The sequence below is a fragment of the Papaver somniferum genome, chromosome 4 (assembly GCF_003573695.1).
Source record: "Papaver somniferum cultivar HN1 chromosome 4, ASM357369v1, whole genome shotgun sequence".
NCBI lineage: Eukaryota > Viridiplantae > Streptophyta > Magnoliopsida > Ranunculales > Papaveraceae > Papaver > Papaver somniferum.
This window is the reverse complement of record NC_039361.1, coordinates 43,712,475-43,726,319: the sequence shown is the minus strand read 5'-3', so window position 1 is coordinate 43,726,319 and position 13,845 is coordinate 43,712,475. Positions and strand designations below refer to the sequence as shown.

Below are 13,845 nucleotides of genomic sequence, written 5' to 3'. Positions count from 1 at the left end.
AAGACCATGGTCCCCCAAAAACCATGGTCCCTAGAAAATCATTCATAATTAACCAAGAAAGACACCAATCATGAAGGCCCAAACTGGTAGCCCGATGAAAAACATGTTCCATAGACAAGCCTCTCCAAATGGCATGAGAAATAGATCATTCAGTAAGAAAATGGTCAAGATACAAATGAAGCACACAAAGGGCATGAAATATCAGTGGGAAGAAACCTCCCCAAATATTCTCTAACAGGTAAGCAATGGGTTGAAACTTTCGGAAGAAAAAACTTGGTAAGTCCATCATTAAGATAAGGAAGTATCCTTGAACTAAAGGCGGGTACCAAGATTAATAGGGTCGCAGGAGTAGAAGTCAGAAGTAGGAGTCAGAAGCAACGCTATTTTTCTTCACAATAAGTTGATTTTTTTATTTCTAAAAGTTGTTCTGAAAAATTATTGTCAAACTGAATTCTGACTTTTCGACTTCCAAAGATCGAAAAGCAAATTCTGAGTGTACATCGAAACACCCTAGCATTCGTATTAAAAACCTACAACTACATTGGAGACTCTACCTGACGCATTATTAAGAATTAAAATCGCAGTATATATTAATTTTTTAAATACAAGTCTGGCTGTCCTACCTGTGGGCTTCCCCGCTTTCTTGGTTGCCAAAAATCCTTCCAACGTCTCTGCTTATTGGATACATATTCACAAAAAATTATGTTATTATAATGTATATGTGTGATTAAAAACAACTTAGAGGTTCATATACTAAGTGGTGAGGATATCTTAGTTGAGCTGATACTGCTGAGTAAATGAAATGTGTTCAAGACAAAGATTGCAATAATAATAAGTAAGACATAGAATAAGTGCAACTATTTTATTAAGGAACACAAAAGGTTATTAACTTTCGTCTACACCCACGGAATAATGAGTAGTGATTGTATTATGTTTTGGATGAGTTTACAAGATATTCAATGCTCTCAATGGTATTAAATAGAACTAAATATTTAGAACTTGTACTTAAACTCTTAGTGATCAATAAGTATAAGCTCTCTCTAGATCCATCTCAGTAATTATGCGTCCCTTCTTTGGAAGTGAAGCTTACAATATATAGCGCCTTCCCCATCAGGGACATCTTCGCTGCCTCCAGGTCCATCAAGAAATAATGCTCCTTCGTACATATTGCTTCGTCGACCGATGACTTTCCCAAATCAAATTATGCCACCTAAGCTCATATTCCACGCGCCTGAAGACCACACGCGTCTAGGTAGATACATGTTGTATTTAATGTTGAGTGGAGCTCAGCCATCTCTGACTAGGGGAGGAGCCAAGAATCACGAGAAGGGGATGCAAAAATGCAAAAACAGGCTTAAATATAAAAAAAATATTCTTAAAGAGCTTAAAATGGGTTTTGGAGCCAGTTGAGCAGGAATGGAAATGCACACCCTTGCAATAGGTTGGCTCCGCCCCCGTCTCTGACTCGCCGACGACACCTATGTCCCTAGGATATGACCTAGTTCTTCATCACCATTGTTGATTCATATCTCCTCGTGGTGTGAGGGATCTCCTACTTCGCGGGAATCTATACGTCGTTGGTCTATTGGGTTAACTTGTACATGATCTTTCAGATGGTGACACATGCTTGGCAGATAAATGGTATCCACAGTATTTATTTTAGGAGATGACATACCGTTAGAGGTAATTTTCTTCCCTTCCCTTATTCTTTACCTTTTTTTCCCCTCTTTCATCTCCTGCTTTGGAGTAGCGTACTGCATCCATTTTTGTAATAACACAACTATTAGATATCCTTGTCCATTTTTCTTTTCCCATCCTTTTCCCTACCATCTCCGTAATTCACCCTATTAGCTAACAGATTATGCTACTAAGCAACAAATAAGGGTTGCTTACCCATAAATAAAAAAAAAGGGCCACAATTGAATATCATACTATCCAGCTCCACAACTATTTGGTTATAAGTGGATGGATCTGAATAGAAGTTTAAACGAGTACCCAGTCTAGATTTAACTGATTTCAACATTTTCTTTATGGGTGGGAATGAATAATCCTTCTTCAGCGATGTTGGAGCTGAGTGATAGATGAAGAAATTGATGTGGATGTTGTGAAACTAGAAAATAGAGAATGAGACACATAGTAAACTGAAGAAGAGAGAAAAATTTCTTACTAAAGGGTTTTGAATTATAAGGATTAACATCTCTATTTATAGGGATAGAAGAAACCCTAATCTTACATACAAGAGCATCTTAGTAAATAACTTATGATAGTGGAAAATAATAACGATTACAAAAATAAGACCTAGTTAGTAGTCAGTGGAAATACTTGTATCCATTTATTGACAGAAACTCACTATGTAAAACATCTTAATCCTAAAATACTTGAATATGTTTTGGGGTTTCTGGTATGGTTGTATTTTCCTGATTAGAAACTCTATCTTCAATATCTGCATCGCTAGGTATGGTTGATCCATCTACGTTTCTCTTCTGGGAGTATTAGGTGCTTGAAGATATGGAAAACTGACTTATATTGTTGAAGATATGCCAATTCAAAAGGTATTAATATGCTTTTTGATTGGGTTATTGAGTCTCCACCACCACATTCCCATACGAAGCCCATGTTTAATGCAAGATACGTTTGTGTATTGTTTCCCTGATTCAGTAAACAAGGATTAAGAATAAAGACATTGAACATATAGAAGAAAAGAAGAAAACATATTAAGGTAGAAACTGAAAGACTGATACAAATAAAAAAAAATGGATTTTTTTTTCTTCTTCTCTCCTATTTATCACCAAAGAGTTTAAGGTAAAGATTAGAAATATAACCAAATTTTAGACACAAAGAAAGAGACTCCTTGGAGATAAATGAAGAAGAAATATAAATATACGTCTTATAAGCCAGGGTAAGTCCCAAATTTTAACCATGGTAAACTTATTCTAACGCACGAGTTAAATTTAAAAAAATTGGAGAAAATAAACCGGCAGACACGGTTTTCACTTTGCATTTGTTTTTCATTAACCTAAAGGCTAAACTCTACCGGCCGTTATATAGTGGTGGACCCCACTTAATTGTGGTGTACTTTTTTCACTATTTTCATAAAGATAGATGCAAAACTCTACCTATATAAAGGAAATGAAATAGCACATGAGGTGTTATCTTTGACCCCTTATCTCTGTAGATCCTTAAGAGGACTAACGTACCCTAAAACAAGTTTGTAATTTCCAATCTTTTTGTCCTTAATTTAAAACCTAAATTTTTACCTCTGAAATCTTGTTCTCTTTTGGGGCAAGGTAGTCAATATCGGTTGTACAGGCAGATGTTACAGGTTTTTATCGGGTATCAAAAAATACGTATATAATGTCGGAAATATCGACGATACAAAGACGAAACGATATTTTCGGTTGTACAGGACGGTACATACCGATATATCGGTTTTACTTATACACCGATAATATCGGTTTCAGTAAATAAATTTTCCATCAATATGCATCTAATATTTATAGACAAGTACAACATCAATTGCAGAAGGTAAAAATCCCTAATATATTTATGATATAAAACAAATGAATATAAGGTAGGATACAAGATCGAAAACATATTTTAATCGCAAAGCAGGGAAATATAAAAGATAAGTAAAGGATAATAAGAAAGATTTACTTGCATAATGGGACAACAATCACAACGTTGGATAATAAATCATCTTGTATTTTGAAAATCTGAGATATGTGTATGATTCTTATCATTTTTTATTATGGTTTTATAAATATTTGAAATTTTAGTTCTAATGATGTATCACCGATAAAACCCGATATTATCTTTTGTATAGGTGTAACGGACCCAGCCGATACGAGACCGATACCCGATATTAACTACTTTGCTTCCGCCTTAAAGAAATTCCAACTTCTTCATTGAAAATTCAGGAGGATTTCATCCATCTCTCTTACGTAGTTGAGGTATTTGTTTCCCTTGCATCAAACTTGTAATGTCGAAACCCATTTGCCTCATTAGTCGATTTGGATCGGCGATTTAAAGTCTTACTACTTTTCAGGGATGAATCACTGAGAGATTGTCTTAAATTTATTATTTTGTTTTGATTTATTATTATTTTTTTATTCAAAGGAAATTTATTGATATCATTGAGAAATTACATAAATATCATGGGCAACCAATTCTTAAATGTCAAGAGGGATATGATCAACAAATTTGAAATCAACCTTCAAAATCCTAGCTTTTTTAGCTATCTTATCTGCAACTCCATTAGAATCTCTCCTTACTGAAATACACTTCCAGTGAATAATTTTATTCAGAAGAAATCTAATATCTAAAATTAAAGATTGATTCATCCAATCATCATAGAAATTTGGTTAATTTTTTATGGATTTCACTAAGACTTCACAATCAAACTCGAGGATGACCTTACTGAAATTTCTTGAAACAAAGAAACATTTGCTTTCATAGCCTTGCACTCAAGTTCCCCAGCTTCAAAACCTTTCTTGAATCTCTCCTTACTGAAATACACTTCCATTGAATAATTTTATTCAGAATAAACCTAATATCTAAGATTAAAGATTGATTCATCCAATTATCATAGAAATTTGGTTAATATTTTATGGAATTCACTAAGACCTCACTATCAAACTCGAAGATGACCTTACTGAAATTTCTTGAAATTTCCAAAGAAACAGTTGCTTTCATAGCCTTGCACTCCAGTTCCTCAACTTCAAAACCTTTCTTGATTCCTCCATTAAGATATTTTCCTTGAACATTGAAGTAGGTACCTGCAAAATCTCTTACAATTAGTCCTAAACCACCTATTAAAGTATCCTTCATAAATGAAGCATCAAAGTTAGTCTTCAGATAATCATTATATGGAGGCTTCCATCTTAGGACCTACAAAGCACCGTTACTACAAGGGCTGTTCATGGTAATGAAAAACTGAAGGAACCGAGTCGAAAAAGCCGATAAGGAGAAAATCGAACCGAGCCATTTACTAATGGTTTGGTTTTGTTTTTAAATCTTTAAAACCAAGTTAATGGTTTCGGTTTTGGTCTGACTATAAAACCAAACCGAAAACCAATGGAAAACCAATTATCCTTATATATTTATTGATATGTATTTCAATCTACTATTCGTATATGACTGTTTGAAATTGATTAGGGATGATATTTTTTCAAGTCACTATCGGTTCTCTAGAAACCCACTGGAAAAACCGAAACCGGTGAAAACTGATTAGAAACCGAGCCGATGGTTAACGACTTCGTGTTGGTAGATTTATTAGAAACCGATGGTAATGGTTTCAGTTTTGGTTTTGCTAGAAACTGAGCCGAAACCTTCTATGAACATCCCTAATTACTACCACTAGAAAGATTAGTTCCAAGATGAATAAGATTATCAATGCCATCCACTGACATTATTATATTAGGGTTTAGATTCTGAAAAATCTTTGAGCGCATATCTTTTCCAAATTGTCCAAACTGACACTATAAAAAGTTTATTTATGTCATGCCAAGAAATACCTGTACCAAAATTCAAATTGTTACGTACAGAGAACCTAGAAATTACCCAAGCTATAAAGGAACCACGTTGAGCCAAAATGTTACCCACATAAATGTTTAAAGCAAGCCACATAGATCTAACATAAGAACATTCGATTAATAAATGATTAATAGACTCACTAGGATGATTACCCAGACTACAGTAAAGCTCAATACCACTTTTGTATCTGGAAAGCTTACCTCTTGTTGGGACTATATCTTTAATACATTTGTAAACAAATAATATGATCTTATGAGGCAACTTAAAATTCCATAGATATTTCCATACCTGTAGAGGAACATAATGAGTACCTACAGAAGAGTTAGGCATTCTAGACAAAAAATTGTAAACACTTTAACTGAGAATATTCCTTTTCTATACGAAAACCAAATGAGAGCATCATTTTCCTATAACATGGAAATTCATTTCTATAATTGTATTTGCAGAAACATGTTCAAATTAGTTTTGAACTAAATGAAAATTACAAGTCTTAGTACCTTCATAAAAGAGCTCAGAAACATAGGAATAAGAAACTGCGTTAACTAGACCTTCAACATGCATATGAGGGTGATCTAAACCTATAACCCAACAATCAAGCCAAATATTAACCTTAGTTCCACACCTTATAGACCAAAAACTATTGTCCTTAATGATATCAATGCACCAATGATTCCACTCAAATCCAAGAACAACTTTCATTGAGTTTCTGCAAATGAAGAATACTACAGTTATTAAAATTCTTAGCACTTAAAATCTGCACCCACATCTCATCCTGATCATTAATGATTTTCCAAACTAACCTGCATATGAGAGCAACATTAAAAGTCTCTAAATTCCTAAAGCCTAGGCCACCCAAATATTTAGACTTGTTAATGTTATCCCAAACAATAAATTTAATACCTTTTCCAGGTTTATGCCCCCACCAAAATTCCTCTTCCAGAAATCAAGCTTACTGATCCGAGTAGTAGGAATTTTAAAACAACTCATTTGATAAGTGAGAAAAGAATTCGAAACTGATTTTACCAAAGTAGATCTACCAGCTTGGTGGGTAGTACCTATATAATTATTAAGCCTATCCTCAAATGATTGAATTATTAGATCAAAATATTCCACCTTAGAATGAACAAGTAACAAAGGAGATCCAAGATATTTCTCAGTATCAGTAACTATAAACATATTAAGAGCATTAGAAAGATGTGCACAAGCATCAGGACTAAGATTCTTACTAAAAAACACACAAGATTTATCAAAGTCAAACATCTGACCAGAAAGATTACCAAAATCCCGCAAAATTTGTAAAATATTATCAACATGCTTCATATTAGCTTGGCCAAAACTTAGAATATCATCAGCAAAATGTAGATGTGAAATAAGAGGATATTTCCTAGAAACTTTAATACAAATTATATATTTATTAGCTTCAGCAGCAAGCAGATCTAGAAAGGTATTCTATAGATAAAACAAAAAGATAAGGGGATAGAGGAGCCCCTTGTATAATTCCTCTAGTTGGTTCAAACTGATCACAAGGATAACCATTTAGAAGAACATTTATGCTAGTAGTAGAAACGCACTGCATGATAGTTAAGATTACAAAATTCGTTATTAAAGCTAAAACTCTCAAGAACTTTTTTGAGAGAGTTCAATTTGAATATGTTAAAAGCTTTTAACAAATCAAGTTTGAGTGCTATTTTACCATTGAAACCTGCGTTGTCTTCAAATCATATTAGTGATTACATGAAAGTTATTTGTTATTTCTACTGGTCATCCCTTTTAGGGATGATGTGCTCACTCAATTCTCACTTTCAGTTTCAGAGACAAATCAAGTTGTGCACGTGGCAATGAAAGCTTCGAATTGGTGTTGTTAGTTGGTTAGCTTTCGTTATGTTAATTTGTATTTATATTCTTTGTGTAAGCCAAATCATTAATGTATATGTATCATTTGAAAGGAGTTCTTATATTTATTTCAGAGTGGGTCTAGATTTGGGTTAATATTTGTTTAGAACTTCTGAATTATTTCTTAAATAGATGATTTAGATCCTTAGTGCCTCATTTTATAGTTAAATAACTTGGATTATTCAGCTGCTAGCTTTGGGGGAGCTACACTTATTAAGAAGAGGTTTAATTTTGGACACAATCTTGTAAGAGGCATTGCAAAGACCAATTGCCCAAAATTCAGATGGTAATTTTGGACTCTTATACTTGGGAATAAGAGAAGTATAAGTCCTTTTGAGATATCTAGGCATGTGACCACTCTGAAAAAACCTTTGAACAACATCTCTAACATCTTTACAACAAGTTTCCACTGACATTGATAAAAAAAAACTACTTGGAAACCATCTGGACCAGGAGCACTCTATGCATGCATGTTTTTCACCACATTTTTGGTTTTATGTTCATTAGGAATTGCATAAAGCATTTCATTATAAACATCATAAATTATTCTAGAAACAATGTCAAACTCATGATCATGCAGAATAAGATTATAAGTACAAGCAAAAGTACTAAAATGATTAGTAAACAGTTTACTAACGTCGTTCCTCTGTCTGAGCCAATTTTCGCACTAATATTATTAGTATGCAATATTTTGTTAACTATAAAATGAAAATATCTAGTGTTATTATCCATATCAAATACATATTTATCTCTAGATTTTTCTTTATAGGAATCAGGTTGTATTTTGTACCAGTTTTCTAAATCACTGATAACAGACTTGACTCTAGCATGATGTTCATTAGAGCTAGGCTCATTTTGAGAATACTTTAAAATATTTTGAAGATTGTCGATGTTCTTTTGAATATCACCAAATTCCATCATATTCCACTGAGATAAGGCTATTCTAGCACTATGTTGTTTTTGGTTCAATTTATAAGAAGGGCTACTTTGTATATCAACATTCCAAGTTGATTCCAGATTATGCTTAAAAGTGTTATGTCCTATCCATCCATGTTCTGAAAATTTTAATGGTCTCCATAAATGTTTAGGAATTGGATCAGTTATAAGCAACACAAGACAATGATCAAAATCAATAAAATTTAAATGCTGAAGCTTAGCAGTAAGAAAATCAGACACCAATCATTATTACTAAGAGCCATGTCCAATATAGTTTTCCTAATACATGTACCATAAAAGTTACTAGTCCAAGTATAATTTCCACCTTCATACCCAGTATCCATTAGGCCAGCATCATTTACTTCATTTTGAACCCAAATATCATAGTTATAATTATTTTTATCTAAACAGAAATTCAAATCTCCTAGAACTAACCAATATTTTTGTATATCTTTACTAAATTCAAATAGAAAATTCCATTGAGTTTTCTTAGGCTTAGTATAAGTAGAACCGTACATAAAATATATAAGAACCTTAGGCTTACTAGGGAATAATTGAATCAAGACATGAATAATGTTATTTTCACAAACAATAACTTCAACATCAATACCATCTGCCCACATGGGGATAAGACCACCAACATATCTAAATCTATCAATGCAAGCAAAATTAGGATATCGAACAGATTGGGCAACTGAAATCATTTTAATTTCATCAATTTTTGTTTCACAAAGAAAAATGAAATCAAGATTTTAGGTTTTAACCAATTTTTAAAACCGGTATTTAGTAAACTTATTTGCAATATCTTGCACATTCCATGATAAAATCTTCATCTTGAAAGAAAATAGACTAAAATAAATTAAAAGAATTGGTTTTATAAAATATACCTTAGTCTCCTTAGTGTTGCCATTTTGGATATCCCTAACTGCCACATGTGGGTTATCTGTGTGTTCACAAGTTTTCCATTGTTATTATCAGCATGTTTTAAAACATGAGCCTCTGGAAAATCATTTTTATGCCTCTTACAAAGTCTTTCACCTTCAACAAGATCATTTTGTACTCCCTCACAACCAAAACTAGAGCTTACAATATAACCATCTTTTGGTGGAACAAAAACAATATCCTTATTGTCATTCCTTTTTGAGAAACTAGGAACTTGATCACCTCCTCTAGCAATCACTATCTGCTTCCTGACTCCTTTTTAATTTCTCCAAAGAAATGAGGTTTAATACATGCCTTAGACAAATTATCTGCAACAACCTTACAATCCCCTTTAATATGATTTATACACTACACCATTTTTCCGGAATAACAACTAAAATTTGTAACAGCTCTTACGCAGTTGCGAATTCGCAACTGCTCTAAAATTCGCAATTGCTTGTAGCCGTTGCGAAATTTGTAACAGAGGCCAGTCGTTGCGAAATTTTTGACTCAGTTGCAATTCGCAACGGCTGACCATATCACATGTGCTTCCTGCTTGTGTGCAAGGTAACACCAGAATTGTACGCGTGCGATCCGTCTGTGTGGGTGGGAACACTAGTTTTATTCTACACTTTCTTCGCTATCATATATCCAAACCCTAATTCCCTTATCTTATTTTTCATCGAGCAGCAGCTGCCTCCATCTTCCTCTCGTTTCAACAGCGCCTCATCTCAATTCTCTTCATCAACACCAACTGAAAAGATGAGATTTATCAACAACATCATCTTTTGTCTATTATCTTCATCAAGGCCAAATGAAAACGAAGATTCATCAACAACATCGGTTCTTGGAGTCTGAATCGATGAAGAATAGACGATGAGGATTATCAACAATAATCAAGAGTAATTCTTTGTTGTCTAAAGCAATTGGTAATTGTACAAAAACTTAGATTACGTCTCTTCATTAGTAAGTTGATGGTAATGGAAACCCTATATTTGTTTCTGCTTTGATCGATGCTGGTGGTGATGTGAATTTTAGGGATCTATCAAATGGGAAATTTTTGTTGTTTTCGGGCTGCACAATCGTTGAATCCCTAAATTAACATTTTTGGGAGTAAGTTTTCTCTGTACTTATATGATTTCCTTCACTTCAATTGGATTTTATGTTCTTGTATAATTAGGCATCTGAAAGTCTAATAAGCATTATGCTATATACACACAGGAATCCAGGAATTGCTGTAGATTGTGTTTTTGAACTGATTTGTTGAATGTACTTCTCTTACATGTATGGGATGAACCAGTTGACCATGGGGGTTATTATAAGTGTGATGTTTCAAATTTGAACTTCCTATTCTAGTTAATATCCGATTTTACTTGTATTCGTTAAATTTATTAGACATGAAGGTATGTTAATTGTGTATTTGTTGTTGATATTAGAAATGGAACATTTGCGTAAATTCAAGAGCACTTGAAAGGTTTCCAGGGTAAGAAACACTTGGAGGATTTTTCTGTTAGGTGCATTCAAATCTTATTATGATTTTCAATCATATTGGACGCTCTCTTAGCTTGTATCAGTTCGCATTCGGACGATTTTTGTGACTCAATCTTTGAATCCGTGTCTAAATGGTTGTGTACAAAATTGTTTGCATCTGTTCTCAAATTTCATGTTATTGTGACTCAATCAGGTCACTAACATGTTATTGTTTTTATCTTCAAGGCATTTTCAACTGTAGGTACGCCAGATTACATAGCTCCAGAAGTGTTGCTGAAGAAAGGTTATGGCATGGATTATGACTGGCTGGTAGAACTTGGTACTTGTAGCTTCACCATCAGAATCACTTAAAATTACCTGAAGAGGCAAGGTTGACACCTGAAGCAAGGAATCTCATTTGTAGATTGTTATATGATGTTGACCAGAGACTAGATATTGGAGGGGCATATCAAATAAAAGTGAGATCTTATTCCTTTTTCGAGTCTTTTCATATCATGTAATTTTGTTTCTTGTATTTACTGTAATGGAAACTTCTCAAGCTCATACTTTGTTCAAAGAAGCTGTTAAATTTAATTTATGAAGTTCTTAAGAGATTGAGATGATGTGCATTTGATTTTGCGTGGAAATGTATCTTAAAGTGTTATCTGTGACACAATTTCACGGAGTTCAGCTTCCTCCAGTATCCAGATCGATTAGAATTTGAAACTGCTGTGCATTTGATATTACTACTTACATTGGATATCTTGCTGAAGCGTGATATCGTTGCTTCATGTTATTATTTTTGTCTTGTAGGAGTTCTATGCTTTGAAAAAGAGATGTTCACTGTGGGATGGAAACTCATTGAAGTTCTTTTTCCTTGTTTCGGTTTGTACGTTTGTAGTATATATTACTGCTATTCATAGCTATTTATAGCTTTCTTTGCCTAGGAGTTCAATCTTATATAACTAGAAGAGGATTATGGGGTTAGCCTAGTTTCATCTTACTACAGAATGAGGGACCAATAAGAGGAAACCGATGTGAACATTAGCAAAAGCCTGAGAAGTAAACATGAAGAGGTTAAATATCTAATGCACTTCATTACCTTTGTCGTGGTTCTGTAGTTATGCAATTTTCAATGAAAGATGACTAGTGAGTAACTTAAAAAGCACCAAAATTATACAGTCCTTGAAAATTATGTTTCTTTATCTGCATAGTATATCTTTGAAAGATGAGCTATTTTCTTATTCACGCTTCAGTCTATAATTCTGAACCCCTTGTGATTCACCAGTCATTTATCTTCATTCTTTTGTTCAGTAATATTATCTCTTTGTATACAAGTTATACATTACGAGCTTCCTAACACTTCAGAGATCTTTGTTCATAGGTCTGGTAGAATAGGAAGTGTTGGAAAGATGGTGATAATGCAGCATCATTAAGGAAGTACTCTTCTGATGCAAAACCGATAATGCAGTTGAGTGATTCTATTCATATTCCTGTCATTTGTGCTCCCTGCTGACAGGTATGTGTTTACTGAACTCATATGCTAGCTTAGTTATAATCATCCATATCATTAAACTCAGGGTTGGTATTGGTTGAATATGAAGCCATAGTTGAGAATAAAAACTAGTACTAGAGTCTAGAGAACTGACAAAGACAAACTTAGACTTGAAACAACTTTTGAAAAAGAAATGAGAAAAGACGTATCATTACAAAACAAAATTACAAACTGTGTAACATATTGGTGACTAAATGATCGTTCTACTCACGAAAGGAGAGTCATTCTAGAAATTGAACTCATAACTGAACTTAGTGAAATTTTCTATCTTTTGTTCATATCATTTTTCATAAACTTAAGAAATGTCTCCTGAAACTGAACTTTATTGGGTATTGATAGTATGTTATTGGCCTGAATATATTGTTCGAATGGAAGACTTTGTTGTTCTGTGTGGCACTCAATGTATCTCTCAGTGGTATTCTGCCTGGATTTGGCCTGAAAATGAAGCAGGGAACTCATGACTAGGTCAATGACAAGTTGACTTGACTTTTTTTCTGTTGCAAAAAAAATAGCAACGGTCAGGAGCTGTTGCTAAATTTATAACTAGAACAATAAAACCGGATCCGGCTAAGTTTATTCGTTCTGAGTTTTTTTGGTTCTATATTTCGCAACTGCTTGAAGCTGTTGCGACAAAAATATAGCAACAGAAGCCAACAGTTGCTACACCTATTCGCAACATCCAAAACCGTTGCAAAGAAAAAAAGCACATAGGTGAACCGCAAACCGTTGCGAAAAAAATTTCGCAACGACTTGGACGTTGTTGCAAAAAATATGCTACGGCACATTGCGCAACGGCTGTTTTCTGTTGCAAGCCCATTTTGCAACAACGGGCATCCGTTGCTAATCCCGAAAAATGGTGTAGTGATAATGAAGCATTTAGGATCAATCTTTTGAGGCTTCTTCTCACAAAAGAACTTGATCCATCTGGTATGCCTTGCATTAATAATGGCCATAACACCCCTTCTCAAAGGGTAATTGATATCAACTTGAACACATACCTTAACAAGATCTCCTCCAACTGGTACACCATCCTCAGGTTAAATAGCCAAAACTTTTTCCATAATCATTCTTATTTTAGTAATAGAATTCTCATCCATATGCTCTGGAAGTATCTTCTTAATTTGGAGCCAACAATATTAGTTTCCCTAATCCAATTTTCGGTAGATTATCTCAGAATTGTAATAACGAAGATTAATGAGATAGTCATTGATACTCCAAGGACGAGTACCAATTTTTTTTTTTTGAGTATCCTGATCTTTGAAACGAAACTTCATAATATTATTATCTAGCTCAAATACTTTGATATCACCAGCTAGAATAATATCCCAAATAAAACCAAGAAACTTCTCCACAGTATTCAAGCATATTTTCCCTTGCATAAATTTTTTACCAACAAGACTGAATTCCTCTTTAATTTCATCTTTCTCCTTAATATTATCAGATTGATGATAAATAACCCCATTTACATCACAAGATCTAGAGTAGCTTGCATAAATTTTGTAGCCATATCTAAAACGGTTGTAACATTTTCTTCTGCC

At 33.8% G+C, this 13,845-nt stretch overlaps 1 long non-coding RNA gene across 2 annotated transcripts; it reads left to right on the top strand.

The window, feature by feature from the left end:
* The first annotated feature begins 9,977 nt into the window (after positions 1 to 9,977).
* Positions 9,978 to 11,350, top strand: LOC113273801. Of its 2 annotated transcripts, XR_003322616.1 has the most exons (3): positions 9,978 to 10,211; positions 10,321 to 10,395; positions 10,504 to 11,350. It is a non-coding gene; the product is annotated as an uncharacterized LOC113273801 (long non-coding RNA). The 2 variants fall into 2 exon arrangements; XR_003322615.1 differs by having other exon boundaries at positions 10,321 to 11,350.
* Positions 11,351 to 13,845: the final 2,495 nt, after the last annotated feature.